Source organism: Leopardus geoffroyi, chromosome B4, assembly GCF_018350155.1.
Source record: "Leopardus geoffroyi isolate Oge1 chromosome B4, O.geoffroyi_Oge1_pat1.0, whole genome shotgun sequence".
Lineage (NCBI taxonomy): Eukaryota > Metazoa > Chordata > Mammalia > Carnivora > Felidae > Leopardus > Leopardus geoffroyi.
In genome coordinates this window covers 7998372-8012803 of record NC_059341.1, presented here as the reverse complement: position 1 = coordinate 8012803, position 14432 = coordinate 7998372, and the positions used below count along the sequence as shown (strand labels likewise).

At 40.3% G+C, this 14432-nt stretch overlaps 1 long non-coding RNA gene across 1 annotated transcript; it reads right to left on the bottom strand.

Annotated features, from left to right (window-relative positions):
• Window positions 1-227: 227 nt before the first annotated feature.
• LOC123590743 lies at window positions 228-8353 on the bottom strand. The gene is made up of 3 exons (XR_006708956.1): window positions 8075-8353; window positions 1681-1757; window positions 228-399 (listed from the first exon to the last, which is right to left on the bottom strand). It is a non-coding gene; the product is annotated as an uncharacterized LOC123590743 (long non-coding RNA).
• Between the last annotated feature and the right edge of the window lie 6079 nt (window positions 8354-14432).

The window sequence follows — 14432 nt, the reverse complement described above, 5'->3', positions numbered from 1 at the left end:
ATGAGAAAATTATAGAAATGGAGAACAGGTTAGTTGCCTTTTAAGGGGGTGGTAGGAACAGGAGGCAAGTGGGTGTGCCACAAAAGGGCATGGTGAGGAATCCTTGCCCTGATGGAAACGTTCTGTCCCTTGACTGTATCAATGGCGATATCCGGGTTGTGATATTGTACTATAGTTTGGGGACATGTTACCATTGGGCAGAAAATAGATAAAGGGTACATGGGAACTCTCTATAGCGTTTCTTTTAATTATGTGAATTTATAATTGCCTCAAAGTAAGAAGCTTAATGAAAAATAATAAAGCAAAGGAACAAAAAGATGACTTTTTCTTTCCACGTTATCAGTTGATTCTCTGAACTGATTCCTGTTCCTCAAGCCATTTCACAAGCTCGTACGTATCCTTTAAAGAGACGAAAGAGAGATTAATTAGGTGTGAGTTCATATGATACAACATTTTAAAAGGTAACTTATTGAAAATATACACTGCACACAATTTATTGAAAGTAATAAAACTTCAATAGGGAAAATATTGAAGATCTATCAAGCATTTAGTCACCATACTATCAAGTACTTAATCACCTAACTTTCACTTCAAAGAAGTTTTTATACGAAATAAAACATATACAATAAAGTGGATACTATTATTGCAATTGGCCCTTTGCAAATGAGGAAACTGAGGCTTAACTCATATGAAGAAGTATGGATGACATTGCTAACACTGCAGGATTGATTTGGACTACGTTGACTATTGATGGCACTTTGGGACCAAAAAGACAAGAGCAGGTGTGCAAAAGGATGATGTGTTATTATTGCTGGTCTACTTCCTGTGCAAATCAGAATGCCTGAGGCATGAACAAAGTCTTTTTTTGTTTTAATTTACTGTTTATTTATTTTTACGGGCTCTGTGCTGACAGCAAAGAGCCTGACACGGGGCTCGAATTCACGTTGAGATCACGACCTAAGCTGAAGTCAGACGCTTAACCAAGTGAGCCACCCAGGCGCCCCTGAACAAAGTCTTAATATGACATATAACATACTAGTGTATTTTATTCTCTCAATACACACACACACACACACACACACACAAACACACATGATTTTGCAGTATATAAGGAAGGGGCTGACAATAACCAGGTAGAGATACATAAAGTAGGATTTTCTTCTGAAAGGGAAGAGAATGTGTCTCCTCAGGTCGGGTCCTGTATGTTTTCTAAAGCTGCCATGGCAAAGTACCACACACTCGATGGCTTAACGAGCAGAGGCTTATTATCTCATGGTTTTGGAGACTGGAGGCCTGAGACTAGGAATCTCTTCCTTCTGCGAGCTGTGAGGGAGAATCTTTTCCATTTCTCTCCCCCCTACTTGCTGCTCACTTTCTGGCAATAAGATTATCGGCAACTCTTAGCTTGTAGAAGCATCACCCTGATCTCTGCCTCCATCTTCTTATGGTGTCCTCCCATGAGCATGTCAGTGTCCAAATTTCTCCTTCTTAAAAGTACATTGTTAATATTGGGTTAGGGGTCCACCCTGTTCCATGAAGTATCTGACCTCGTGACATCTGCGGCAGTCCTATTTTTAAATAAGGTCACATTCTGGGGTAGTGGAGGTTAAGACTACAACCTATGAGTTGGGAGGGCAGTGCACAATTCAACGCGTAACAGAGTCTCTGGCCCATTCTTACCCAGTAGATGTGATGGACAAAGCTGTCGTCAGGTTATCACATGAACTATGTCCAAGTGGTAAAGGTAGAAAATTGTGCTAAAAAAAAAAAAAGCAGTCATTTTAATAGGCATATTTTTTGGCCTCATTTTATCTGAACCAAGTCATTTTAAGTCAAAACTCTGAATATGCTATATTTGCAAAATGCTTGCGATCAATCGTAACTCATGTGCATTAATAATAGAAGAAAATCAAACGTTTTCTAAAAGTCACTTCCTCTCTAAATGGTTTAAAAGTGCCAACGTAGGGGCGCCTGGGTGGCGCAGTTGGTTGAGCGTCCGACTTCAGCCAGGTCACGATCTCGCGGTCCGTGAGTTCGAGCCCCACGTCGGGCTCTGGGCTGATGGCTCAGAGCCTGGAGCCTGTTTCCGATTCTGTGTCTCCCTCTCTCTCTGCCCCTCCCCCGTTCATGCTCTGTCTCTCTCTGTCCCAAAAATAAATAAACGTTGAAAAAAAAAATTTAAAAGTGCCAACGTACATGTTTCCAACTCTTTAAGTGCAGGTAGATTTACTGCTCCAAAATTAATAGATCGTTTGATCTGAAATAAGTTTGAAACAAACGCTGTAATTCAAATCCAAAGTTATTGAAATGGGAATATCATTAGAACTGCCCCCCAAACTATTTATTTTAGGGAAGCCAACTCTATTAAGAAATAAAAAACAAATATCAGAGTGTTTGTTAATGGTCACTACTGCTCCTCCTGAGCACACTTTTTCATTGTGTACATGTTAAGATTTATGGGAGGGTTATAGGCCCGCACTCAAGCTGACTGGTCTTTTTATTGCCCAGAACAATAATAAATTGAGCTAAACTACCTGTCAGTTGTGTAAAACTGTGTAGACCAGTAAGTTGATTGACTGCAGGGTTTTTTCCCCAACTTTTGAAGCAGATATGCTGACATCCTGTATACATATCCTGAGAAGATTATTCAAAGTGCAGATTAATGTCATACCCCACACATTCAAACCTCTTCTGACTTGGGTTCTTTTGCTCTCTCACTGATGTGCACATCAAAGCCATTCCGCAGTGGTGGTGATGGAACTTTGGTGCTTAGGAAAGATGGATGAACATTTCTGCAGAATACTACTGTTTAGCCATGAAAAGACCAAAAATGGGTGGGTGGCTTCAAATGTACGTAGGGGGAAAAACAAATTCTAAGAAATCAGAAAGTTTGGTACCCATTTGGAAAGACATGAGCTATTTTTAGATGTAAAGAGGATGTGGTGATGAACATGAAGCCTAAAGCCAGGTAAATCCAAATGCAGCACTTTTCAATGTCAAGATGCAGGGTTACACATTACCATTCTACCAAAATATGAGTAAGTAAAAGACATTAGTTTCCATTTTTAATCCAAAAATAGCTTTCGAAACAATAGCTTTCAAATATAAATGGAAGATACTGTATATTATCAGGGAGGTAAAGTGACGTTTAAGTTGTATGGATATGTATGTAAAATGTTAAAAACAGCCTCCTAAGAGAATTATGTGTTTTAGATGTTGGGAGTAGGTAACTCCCAAATGTCAGTGACAAAGCTGTCATGCAGCTAGAATTATTCGGTTTTGAGTCTTCATAGTTTCTGAATAGTCCATCGACATCTAACTATCCACTCCTCACAGATGAGGTTCTGGGGCTGTTGACTCAAGTCAAGTATTTTCCTGAAAATCCCACAGATAAATTTGAGAAATTCTATACCAGGGCTATGGCCGTAGCCTGGCAATGGCTCATTCCCAACCTGTCTCCTCGTACCTTTGACTCTCTCCTCCTCTCCCATCTACTAACTGATGTAAGGTCACATCCCCACCCCACTACCGTTCATGTTCATTGTAGGCAGGTGCCAGTTGACAAAATTACAAATTAAGAGTTATTTCATACACTTCTAGATGAAAGCAAAATAAAAAAAAGAAATGAAAGGAGACCATTTGACAGTTTAGCATGAGACAGACCTGTATTTGAAGTTACAAATATTGCTTAACTTCCCTGAGCCTTTGTTTCCTGTTTGTATATAATATTACCATGATTCTGTAAACATGTGATTATTACTGTTAATGACACCACTATGGCTCTGATGAAAGTCACAAATCATAGGTTAGAAGTTACAAAAAGGCAAAGCAACAGTAACAGTTTACCTGGTTCCCTTCAGATGAGAGAAAATCCCTTATGGCAGAAAATGGTTTGTCAAATCTAAGCACTGCTTTGACCATGGCTCTCATTGAGGGTGAACTTTGTTCTTCCTAGCTACTTCACTTACGAAGCTAGAGAGTCCACATTTTCAATATATTTCATTAAATGTGCATGCAGTTTTCATTTATAAACCTCTCCAGCTACTTTTTTACTAAGGAATTAGAGGTGAAAAATCCTTTGTCTTTTGCATTGTCATTTTTGGTTTAATATCCCCCCAGTGAATCTTCTCTCTGAAGCATTTAGAAAAAGTTAATAAGAAAATGCACCAAGTAGCATGTTTGTTGTATAGAGACCAGGCTTACCTTCAAAATATCTACCCTGAGGGGACTACATCTCTTTTAGTCAAAAATGTCTAATCTCGGCTTTCCCTTCTCCGTTGGATCTAGAGTAGAAAGAATCATTTTCCATTACTATTTATAAAAGGTATCTTGTATCTTCTCTCTGATGATTTTGTTAAGACTGAACCTAGGTAAGTCTTCTCTGCTGACCCCAATGTGTGCAGACACTGTTGATTTAATTTTTCAACTCAAGGAGCTTACATCTCTCTCTCTCTCTCTCTCTGTCTCTCTCTCTCTGTCTCTCTCTCTCACTCACTCACTCACTCAAATTTTGTCTTTCACACTTCACAGTAGGGAGATGTGTGAGCCCATCACTTCCAAAGAAAAGTGCCACATTTGTAAATAATCCCTACCACATTCCTTATTGGGATATTGGCCTGGCATCCAAGACTTTGAGACACTAAGATTATCGTTCACTTAAAGCCATCATTTGTTTTGCATTCTTTCTGCTAGGACGCAGAGAATTACCTGAATCCCTGTCCTCCCATAGCAAAAGGAGTATGGGTCAAAATATTAAATGTATTTCCCTTTGGGGAAAGACACTGAATGGAAAGGGAAGCATTTTGATACAGGATTCTGCTTTCCCATTTTATTACCGTCCTGAGAAAGCCAGGGCACCTGGGTGGTTCAGTCAGATAAGCATTCAACTTTAGCTCAGGTCATGATCTTACGGTTCGTGGGGTCAAGCCCCACATCAGGCTCTGTGCTGGCAGCTCAGAGCCTGGAGCCTGCTTTGGATTCTGTGTCTGCCTCCCTCTGCCCCTCCCTGCTTATCTCCCTCTCTTTCTCTCCCTCTCTCTCTCTCTCTGTCTCTCAAAACTAAATAAACATGCAAAAAAAAAAAAAAAACTTTCCTGAGAAAGCCAACAGACCTTTTATTTTATAGCAAAACCATGTAATTCAAAAAATGTATGAACTGAAAAAGGTGTAAGGAAAAACTTCAGAATTAAAACCTGAGACCAAAGGGAAAAAAATCCCATTAGAGAAAAAATTATGCTGACGATAACAAAGAAAAGCAAGAACAAAATCTCATCATTATGCAAGGGTGCTAAATAATATGACACAGACTATAGATCGACTGCTGGTCCTTGAGAGTGGAGTTCACACCAATTCCATTTTGAGGCCAGCTGAATAGTTCTTAACTACTTTTCTCAGGTGGAAAACTCTGCAGAGGTTTCTTCTAACATACCTGTCCAGCTCAATGGGAACGTTTTGTTTCTTTCTAAAAAATTCAGTACGTTCATTTAAATGAACAAATCCCCAGATCGTAGGACAGCAGAAACATGGGGAAATTATTCCTAAGCAAACTTATCATTGCTGTGATCAATTTTAAATATTGCCATCCATCTACTTCGTTCCATCTGTGCGTACCAGATGAAGAATAATTTCTTGGCGAACGCTGCCACACAATTGTGGGCCGATGGGTCAGTTTATGAGCCACCATTTTACTGACAATGGAAGTTCCTGAACAGAGGAGCCCTGATTCGACAAATGGTACAAGAGCGTCCAGAGCCCTGTCCCAGAATTTGACTCTGTTAAATGAGAATTCCTGCTTGAGCATAGATTGGATAGAATTGGTTACTGGACTCAGGTACCACCCAAAGATTCTGATGTTTGGCATTGTCACACTTTTAGTAAGTAAATCGCTCAGTCATTTGAGAGAAAATGATACCCTCTCTGCTATATTAGAAACCGGGTTTTCGCATGTTGTTTTGTGAATTTGTCTCAGAATACTTTTGTAAAGTTGACACCAATTTGTCATAGTACCACGCTCAGATGCTTTTATTTTCCTTGCCCACCTCTTCCTGTAAATTGGCCTGTTGAGTAAAAGACCCCATTATCTAGATACTCTGGTGCCTTTGTTTACCTCAGAATAGATAGTGCTAGTTTATAAACCACTTTGACAGTCTTTCCCGGGACATTCTGTATAAAGTGCAAAGTGTTGTCATTTGCATTTTCTACTGTTGGTGTGAGGTGATATGTCCAGGTATTGAGTTTACAGTGGTAATATGAACTCAGTTCTTTTCTAAACTCGAGGGAGACACTCAATCATGAAGTGGCACAGTGACTCCGGTGGAATAAAACAGAGTTATCAGGATACTCTGTCTGGGGCATTCTAATGACTCTGTTGGTGACAGCTTGTCTACTGCCTGGTGGCATTAATAAAGAGCACTTTTTCTGGGGAAATTGTTATGCTGGCTTTGCTGTCATGTGATCTGACAGGGCATATACCCTGTCAAATTGAGTCACTTTGCATTTCACTACAGACAAGGGTCTCTTGCAAAATGGCACCTGGGAGTGTCACTGCACCAATACTGTTTTATTCTCAAGAGAAACCTTTAACCAGGTGAAATAGACAATTGCATCCACCATACACAGAAAATCAAAACCAGCTCACTTACCTATTTCAGCTGAAATATTCCTAATTCCCCAATCTCAAAGCACATGTGTTTACAAGCAATAGTACTGAAATACGTCTTCAGGGTATAGTTAATAATATCGGGAGTAAGTTCACATACGTAATCCTCAGTAGAATGAAAGGGCGGCCTCATCCAGAAATTGTGAGTGTAAAGGGGGAGATTAGTCTCTCTCCAACCCTATCTTTATGTTGTGTTTTTTTTCATTCCACATCCTCCAGGACATGTAGTATGGTCTCTAAAAGCCCTAGTTGCTTCCAAAGCGGGCACTCTCTGCCTTTTTGTTGGTAAGGGAAAAACACAAGATAAAACAAAACAAAACAAAAAAAAACCACCATTGCTTTGTCAAGGTCTGCCAACCACCCATTCATCATGCAAGTCTGAACTTTGGTAATATATGGCTGTGGAGACATGATGGGTGTGGGATCGGGGATTTAGGAAGGATTCTCAGGAACAACGAACTCAAACAGGCTTCTGTTTAAATGGAACAACACTAGACTTCATTTGATTCAGAATTAGTGACCCAGTTCAATCTTATCTGAAGTTCAAAACAGCTTATTTCATTTGTTTTTGACAATTGTACATTTTGTTATCCTATAAGGTTAATGAGAGGAAGTCAAGGTTATAATGAGAGCTACAAAAGGGAAATACCACACTAAAGTCTGTTTTTTGTGGTGATGTGACCTAAAGAAAAAGCCCTTAGATTCTGACTTCTCATAAAAAGCCCATGCTTAATAACACTCACGATAGTGGTGGTTGTGAGAAAAGCTAATCTCAGAAGACTTTCTGCATAGTTTTTGTATCAGAGAGATTGGTTGCTTTAGATAAACTACTCGGCGAGTATACATTGAAATTCGTACTTAAATACTCTGAAAAATAGCCCAGAGTAATTAAATCCTGTGTATATCATATGGCACTCTCCTGCCATTGGTCAAACAGAAAAAGGGAATGAGAGAGAGAGGAGAAGAGAAAATAAAAGCCGAGAAACACTCTGGTTATAGAAGCTCATTCATTTAGCTCATTTACTTAGTTAAGTAACCAAAATGTTTACTGTGACTCATGAATGCGGTTAATTTGAAAGCCAGCAGATTAGTACGTAATGTCTGTCCAATTAAACCCAGAAGCCCAGTTCACAAGCAGCTGACATGTCATTGAGGGAGCAAAGCCGAAAGCCACCAGAAGGCGGTCTTTTCCCGGGTTTATAGCAGAAGTGGGAGAAACACAAGATTGCCAACAGCACATAATGAAGTTCCTACAGAATGTTCGCCAGAAAGATAGGGTTTCTACCCTTGAGTGACTACCTCTGGGTGGGAAAATTTTTCTGCATTTTCAAAAATTATGCAATAAAAATATATTAGGAAAAAAAACAGGGAAGAGAGCCTATAAATTTGCCCTCATAGGCCGAGAGACATACTCACTTTATTCCCCTTTCCTCATAGCTCATCTCTTTCGTTGTTTGGCTGAAAACAAACTGTTCACAAGCTGCTGTACATCCTCAGCACCACCAGGATACCACAACCGGGAAGAGCGACAGGAATAGGGAATCCTCTGAAAGATCCCCTTTACTGGGGCAGAAGTTGGCTGCACTGTCCTGATATCACTTATACGATTCCTTCAACTCCTGCCCAATCCTCTTACATATAAAGGGGAGAATCGTTCCAAAGTTGGCTCCTCTGTGACGAACTAAACCATCCTTTCACCTGCTAAAATGAGAGAATGCGGGGCGCCTGGGTGGCGCAGTCGGTTAAGCGTCCGACTTCAGCCAGGTCACGATCTCACGGTCTGGGAGTTCGAGCCCCGTGTCAGGCTCTGGACTGATGGCTCAGAGCCTGGAGCCTGTTTCTGATTCTGTGTCTCCCTCTCTCTCTGCCCCTCCCCCGTTCATGCTCTGTCTCTCTCTGTCCCAAAAATAAATAAACGTTGAAAAAAAAATTTTTTTTTTAATGAGAGAATGCATTGAGGGCAGTGGCAAAGTGGATTATCTATTCATATAATGGATCAAGATATATATGGATATACGACATATTCTGTATTTGTGAGCAAACTCTAAAATTAATTGAAGGTACAATGAAGGAGAGTAAGGACAAGCAAAGAAAGAAGTATCAATTTGTACCATACTTAAAAAACAAATCCAAGAGGTATAAATCACCTGTCACCAAGTCAACCAATTCAGCCTCCTATTAATTTGGAAATAAAAAATTGAATGTTGGCTGAGCTATCCAATTCCAAGGATCAACTTAAAAGTAAACCATTCCTAGATATATCAAGTGTATTCCAAGCGAGTTTATGGGCTTCTTATTTTCAAGAGGGCAAAATCCATTTGAGAACTTAGATCCTACATACTCCTTCTTACTTCGGTTTATTTTTAGTAGAGTGTTGGACCAGATTCAAAGTTATTTCAGGAGCATATCAGAGAAAATTTGCCTAAAGAAGAGTTTGTGCCAAGTAGTCATTAATTAAAGCAAACTGAACGAAAGCAAAAGCTCTAGTAGATAATTCTTTTAGTTGATTTGCAATTTCTTATAACCACTTTTATTTTTCATACTACCTGTTTCTCTGAGCCAAGAGCCATAAGTTTAAGCCAATTTATTTTCATCATTTGGTGTATCTGTCATTATCATAATTTTTTGATCTGAAATATAGCTCTCTAAATTTTGGTGTTCTTATGTATATATAAATATGAATATATTTGAATGAAGTGATACACATACACACACACACACACACACACACACACTAGCACTTAGCACAAAAGAACATAAAATCACATAACTTAGGAGCAATAATGTTACAGCATTTTGTCCCCAGTTGACATCTTAATGCGGTTCTGTTTTCAAAATAAGGTGGGGAAACATACATTGTAATAATTTTCAGTTCAATTCCAAACCCACTAGAATGATGAGAGTTCCATTAGAGCTTGATGTGTTGAAAGCGACAGTCTATAGATAGAAGCAAATTTCGCCACAAATGTATAGGAAGCAAAGGGAGACTGAATGAAGTGAAAACCCAGCAGTTGTGAGACATGCCATTCTTTCCTGAGTCAGGTCATTCTGGTCCAAACACACACACACACACACACACACACACACACGCACGCACGCACAGAAAGGACGGTGTGTGGGAGATACATCCCCTTGTCCTTTGTGGCATCTGCTGACAGGATGGTTTAAAAATCTGCTGTTGCACAAATATTTTAGGAGGTGACTCTTAGGCATGATTAGGCACTTACTGTGGACCAGACAAAATATAAGGGACTAAGAGAAAAATGCTGCCATTTCGTAGAGTGTACAAAATTACAAAAACGTTCCAATGTTATGTCATGAAAACTGCGGAGTGTTTATATGAAGTTTAAAAAGTAATAGCAAAACCACTCACCCTTATCCTGAGTTCACTGGAAAAATTTTTGCAAAGAATAGAAATCTCCACAAACATGAGATGAACACAGGAAGCAAGTAAATACAACATGTTTTATGCGTAAGGTGAGATACAATGTGGAAAGTTATGGGAATCCTGGGGACACTGAGTACCTGCGCAGATGTTTGAAACTTTTAACACGCTTTTTGTGTACGTGCTGTTGTGACTCTCAGGTCCCACCCATTTTTCAGTCTGGATCACACTACACAGGAGGAAACTATACTCTTACTTGGCTCCCCGCTTAGAAAGATACGTTGTCAGTGTAGGAAAGTGCCGAGCTAATATTTAATAATATTTAAAATTTAAATAGGTAATGCTATCTAATAAAACTCATAGTGTTTTGAAATCGGACAGCCTGAAGTGAATAAAGTACTCCTATGGAACACGTAAGGGGCCAGGATGGTCGTCGCAAGAGTGGACGGAATTAAGGTACAGGAAGGGTGTACCTGTTAATGACAATGTTAAGAGGCACAGGAAGCAGAGGGAGATGTCAGAGGACAGGAAGTAGAAAGCAATTACGGCGACTCCTCCTCTCATTAGGAGTCAAGCAAGGCTCTTGCTGGAGTGTCTTCAGCTGTTTTTTGCAGAGCTGTGGTGATTCTCTCAACTTCTGTTCCAAAGGAAATGGTTACCTTTCCCCCAAGTCATGCAGGACCTACCTACTCAGACTCTCAGCCATAGCTGCACCTCTCATTTGTAATTTAGAAGAGGCTTGCAGTTTCTTGTGCCTACCCTGTAGGTCCACGAGAAGGCTCAACTCTGACTTGCAAGATAATCCATTAATTCTCCAAATGAATTACCTACCCCTAGGTTGATGCTTGGAGTCAATGTCCTTCTGTGCATTTAAGAGCTTGAGTTCCCTGTATAGGGGGTTTCCGAAATCCCTGAGACAGGTCACACACTTATTTTAGTAATGGTCATCCAAGGCTCTGAGAATTCAGATCATTGCCACATGGATCCCCGACCACTTTGTGCATAGTCCAAGCCACAGCACCAAGATGGAAGTGGACTTTTGAACACCAGGTTTCGTTGGGATTTTTCTGGTCAGATAATTTTTCTCTTTGGAGGTGAAGAATATGCAAAGGAATTAAACTGAGCAAAGGTGTTAAATGAAAGGAAAGGAAACCAGAAAACAGTGTTAAGTAAGGCAGAATCATGATATGAAATGCTGGCTCACAGATGTGAAGACCCAGAGCCGAATGCAGCATTTCCTTAATTTTACAGTGCGCACTAATGTCGACGTGAATTGTACTTTCTGTCACGCCGAAAGTATTTATATTCGGGATTCTCCAGGAAAAGAAAAGAAAATTAATCAAATAGTGTACTGTGAGAGCTGGAAACATCTCCTGGAACCCTCCACCTGGAAGTATACATACCGGCTGGAGACAAAATGGAGATACAGATCTGATAATGTCAGATGCGAATATACAATAATAAGACAATGCATATTGGAACTGTGCGTACAATTTCAGAACTGAGACCGAGACCTCCACTTTTAGGTACCACTGCTCTCAATGTTAATGTTTCCAGCCCAGGACTTCTGTCTTCCAAAGGGTAAAAGGGATCCCGGAGAGGGTTTCGAAGAGAGAAATATGTAACCATCAAGTTCTGCATGATGAGTCCAATGACACTGACCCAAATTCCTTCTTGGTCAGTGTTCTTTAGGTGGATCACACAGTAGAATGTTGACACATTGGAACTCTGAAGTATCTAATGAATGAGCACCAGAAGCAAGGTCAGAAGTAGTAGTAGTAGTAGTATTTTCTACAACGCATTGACAACAATGTGCAATCTCTATCCTAGGTCACATAAACATTTTTTTCTGTGTAGATAGTGTTGTGGTTTGTCTTTGAGTGGTGTCTCTATTTCTGGAGACATTTTATGTAGTGGTACACGGGAATATTTTTGTGACCTCTGGAATTATTTATATTTCGTTTGTTAATACTGGAGCATCCAAAAAAGCGTTGTTAGGTCTAGTGGTCCCAGTAACACCGTTATTCTACTTCACATAATCCATGCTGCATCCCACGAATAAAATACCGACTTGTTTTCAGGTTATGCAATGTGTGAGTAGATTACAATGCTATATTGCTTAGGCATGCATGAACTTGGCTTTTTCTCCCTTTTTGTTCTTTTTCGGCTCCACCCGTTTTCTTCTTTGAAATCATTGCCTCCTTAATCGAGCAAAGTAAGAATACTTACATAAGTAGGGCATTGCTGCTGACACCACGCTGTTTTCGATACCTCTGGCATGCTCTGAGTAACAGAATGTACTCCCTAAGCCCAGAGAGTGTCCCTGCATCATGGTTTAGGTCCTGCCCGTGCACCACCACCCCCAGGAGGTTGCACGTATTTCATGTTAAAGCTGCCTCCTTCCCTGAAGAGTCCAGCTTCTCCAGAAGTGGACACTGGGTGCTGTTCTGTGCCTTTGCCATCTCGCCTTTCTAGGATGAAGGTGAAAAAAAAAAAAAAAAAACAGCCTCGTGAAGACAGACACACAGATCAGCTGGTGGCACCAAGGCTAATAGTTAAAGAATTAGTCCTGATTAGAATTAGACAGTCTCAAGTTTGAACCCTGCTTGTCAGCTCTGTGACCATGGGCAAGCTATTTTATCTCTCTGCACGTCAGTTTCTTCATTTGCAAAATGCAGTTGACATCAAGACCTGTCTCAGTGTTTCTTGGGAGGATTTGGCGAGTTAGCACAGCAAACAACACATAGTTGGCTCTCGGCAGTCGCGCAGTGCTGGGGTGGGATGGGTACCGGGATGGGTGGATTGCCAGGAAGCAAGATAGGGGTCCCCCTCCCTTAAAGGCATTTAGAGATTACCTCTGCTGGCTGCTCGGGAAGGGCTGGTCGTAGAGTATTATCCAATATGAGAAGGAGCATGAGAACCACATTGGAACACTTTTACCTCCTTTTGTTGAGAAAGAAGCCATTGGCCCTTTGCATTAAACTGAGTCGAGGTGAAGTGGCCAGGATTACTCAGGGTGCAATATTATCGGTACCCTCGAAGCATCGGAATCCACGCGTGCGTGTTGCTAATCCATCTTTTCTCACTGCCTCTTGCTTGCAGACCCCTTCTATACCGTTCAGTCGTACACGATAGCTGGGAAGATAAATGAACTCAAAAGAAGCAGAGAACAATACTGCGGTTTTTAAATCTGTCACATTTCTTCCCCCACTTCAAATTTGACTTGACAACTACATTTATTTCACCTCGCAATTGCTACAGGTTAATAATATTGTTTTATCAGGGAACATTTATCTTGAGGAAGAAAGTTATCCTAATGCAGCAGATAACTTATCCAAGGACAAATAGAAAGGGGGCTGTGTCTTGAGGGTAATGCTAATGCCTGGCGTGCTATAAAAATAAATGAAATCTGATTAACGCTATTGGGAAGAAGAAGAAGTCATAGTTCCTGTGAAATATTATTTTGCTGATTGGAACCATTTCCATTTTTTGTCAGTTCAAAACATTGTATTAAAGATGACGAGAGATGACTTTAACTGTGACAGAGATCTCAAGTCCTGTGATTAAAAGTGGTTGTTATAGGCTTGTAATCCTGCGGGTTTAGTCTAAAGTATTTTCTCCATAAATTGAAAGAGAAACACACTAAGAATTCAGAAGATTTTAATTAAAGTTGTTCAAAAAAAAATTAATGAGAGTTTTAAAGGCTGGTACACTAAGTGTTTTTGATAATGAATTCAATTTATGGAAGAAATTTGCTAGCCAGTTTTGGGGATGCCAAAACAGCCTTCATCTGCACAATGTATATTTTCGTGGAAGCATTATTATTAATTACCCCGCTTTTACTAATTCACAAAAGTGAGTCCATATTCAGCTCCGTTCCGATACATTCCGATGATATTAAACCAAGCATCTAAAAAGTGGCAACAAAGGCTTTTTAAAGGAGAAAAATAGACCACAAAGGGTTGGGCAGGATTCTCGGGACCGTGAAACAAATGTCTTTTCAAAAATAGCTCGTTGGTGTAGAGAGTGAAAGCAGCCTGGGTCAGAAGCGAAGAAAGAAAGCACAAGAGCATAATTGATTTTGGATTGGACAGCCGAAACACATCCAGTGTAAAAACCGCTCTTTCTCGTTTTTCCGTGAGTGTGCCTGCAGCAGTGTGTGGCATCCTCCACCTCTGCAAGGCCAAAAGTCAGCAGTGCGGAGCACAGTGTGAGAGCCAGCTCTGCGCAAAGAAAGCAGGCGACGCAGGGGTGGTTTCAGTAGTAAGTCAATCCACTAACAATGATAATGGCTTGTGTGTATGCAGGCCCTTTCTTTATGAAGCCCAGTGTGTTTTTAAAACACGATTCTGTTTGTTCAAAATGCACCCCTATGATTAGGAAGGGCAC